The sequence below is a fragment of the Anastrepha obliqua genome, unplaced genomic scaffold (genome assembly GCF_027943255.1).
Source record: "Anastrepha obliqua isolate idAnaObli1 unplaced genomic scaffold, idAnaObli1_1.0 ptg000136l, whole genome shotgun sequence".
Taxonomy (NCBI): Eukaryota; Metazoa; Arthropoda; class Insecta; order Diptera; family Tephritidae; genus Anastrepha; species Anastrepha obliqua.
Window position 1 is genome coordinate 170,001 of NW_026562236.1, and position 2,500 is coordinate 172,500.

A 2,500-nucleotide genomic window follows, 5' to 3' on the forward strand; every position below is an offset into this window, starting at 1 on the left:
AAAGACATTTCAAGTCAAACTGAAATGTATTGAAATGAATTTTTCCCATACATTTTTGACAATGTGAGGTGTGCATGGCAAAAAACACTCACGGTGAAGGCATGTGAAATATAATATGAAAATATCAAAAGTTAACTAACCAATGATATTGAAGCATATAAATCGAATCATAACTATATGAAACTCGAATTTAAGCCATATTAAACTGTTAATATTGTGATTTTATGCCTGGTTTTCCATACGTTAGTTTAAATAAAGAGTTATGGAATATAACCTTGGCATATTGGCACTAAAATATATAATAAAGACATTTCAAATCAAACTGAAATGTATTGAAATGAATTTTTCCCATACATTTTTGACAATGTGAGGTGTGCATGGCAAAAAACACTCACGGTGAAGGCATGTGATATAATATGAAAATATCAAAAGTTAACTAACCAATGATATTGAAGCATATAAATCGAATCATAACTATATGAAACTCGAATTTAAGCCATATTAAACTGGTAATATTGTGATTTTATGCCTGGTTTTCCATACGTTAGTTTAAATAAAGAGTTATGGAATATAACCTTGGCACATTGGCACTAAAATATATAATAAAGACATTTCAAATCAAACTGAAATGTATTGAAATGAATTTTTCCCATACATTTTTGACAATGTGAGGTGTGCATGGCAAAAAACACTCACGGTGAAGGCATGTGATATAATATGAAAATATCAAAAGTTAACTAACCAATGATATTGAAGCATATAAATCGAATCATAACTATATGAAACTCGAATTTGAGCCATATTAAACTGGTAATATTGTGATTTTATGCCTGGTTTTCCATACGTTAGTTTAAATAGAAAAAAATTCTCGAATATATATACATATATGAAGAATCTATATTCTATACTAACATTTTATGGAATATAACCTTGGCATATTGCCATTAAAATATATAATAAAGACATTTCAAGTCAAACTGAAATGTATTGAAATGAATTTTTCCCATACATTTTTGACAATGTGAGGTGTGCATGGCAAAAAACACTCACGGTGAAGGCATGTGAAATATAATATGAAAATATCAAAAGTTAACTAACCAATGATATTGAAGCATATAAATCGAATCATAACTATATGAAACTCGAATTTAAGCCATATTAAACTGTTAATATTGTGATTTTATGCCTGGTTTTCCATACGTTAGTTTAAATAAAGAGTTATGGAATATAACCTTGGCATATTGGCACTAAAATATATAATAAAGACATTTCAAATCAAACTGAAATGTATTGAAATGAATTTTTCCCATACATTTTTGACAATGTGAGGTGTGCATGGCAAAAAACACTCACGGTGAAGGCATGTGATATAATATGAAAATATCAAAAGTTAACTAACCAATGATATTGAAGCATATAAATCGAATCATAACTATATGAAACTCGAATTTGAGCCATATTAAACTGGTAATATTGTGATTTTATGCCTGGTTTTCCATACGTTAGTTTAAATAAAGAGTTATGGAATATAACCTTGGCATATTGGCACTAAAATATATAATAAAGACATTTCAAATCAAACTGAAATGTATTGAAATGAATTTTTCCCATACATTTTTGACAATGAGAGGTGTGCATGGCAAAAAACACTCACGGTGAAGGCATGTGATATAATATGAAAATATCAAAAGTTAACTAACCAATGATATTGAAGCATATAAATCGAATCATAACTATATGAAACTCGAATTTGAGCCATATTAAACTGGTAATATTATGATTTTATTCCTGGTTTTCCATACGTTAGTTTAAATAGAAAAAATTTTCGAATATATATACATATATGAAGAATCTATATTCTATACTAACATGTTATGGCATATTGGTGTTATTGTATTTTATTCCTGGTTTTCTATAGTTAGTTTAAATAGAAATAAATTTTTGAATTCAAAATTTTATATTCTATACTAGCATTACATAGAAATTATCCTCAACTGTTTGTTTCTTGTATAAATACAGGAAATTAAACAGATGATGAAGAGAAAAAAATAAGAAAAACAAAAATTTATAAGAAAAATTAAATTTTAAACAAAGGAAAAGAGGAGAAAATTTTTTCAATCATATATATTTATGATTAAAAAATAGAATTATGAAATTATTAATTTCAATTCAAAGAGAAAAATTATGTAATATATGAAATTATTACATTAAAAATGCATTTGAAAAAAAAGTAAAATGTTATTAAGAATGATAAATTATTTGAAAATTGGCAAATATTAAGAAGAAATATCGTTCTTATATTTTTATATAAAATATATAATATAGAGAACGAAAATTCTTTTTCATAAAAAACGGTTTTTGAATTTTGATAAGAAAAGCTAAAGGGGGGTCGCCCCTTTACTTTTTATATACACCGTAATTTATGAAATTTTCAAATATGAAAAACAAAGAAAAATATATAAATAAAAATATTATTCTGGTTGATCCTGCCAGTAGTTAT

The 2,500-nt window shown here is 26.0% G+C and overlaps 1 non-coding gene across 1 annotated transcript in view; it reads left to right on the plus strand.

Moving 5' to 3' along the window:
• The first annotated feature begins 2,473 nt into the window (after positions 1-2,473).
• The window catches only part of LOC129252000 (small subunit ribosomal RNA), a 1,991-nt gene continuing 1,964 nt past the window's right edge, over positions 2,474-2,500 (plus strand). Inside the window, exon 1 of the ribosomal RNA XR_008583202.1 lies at positions 2,474-2,500. This exon is cut by the window's right edge and continues 1,964 nt beyond it. This is a non-coding gene — a ribosomal RNA (small subunit ribosomal RNA).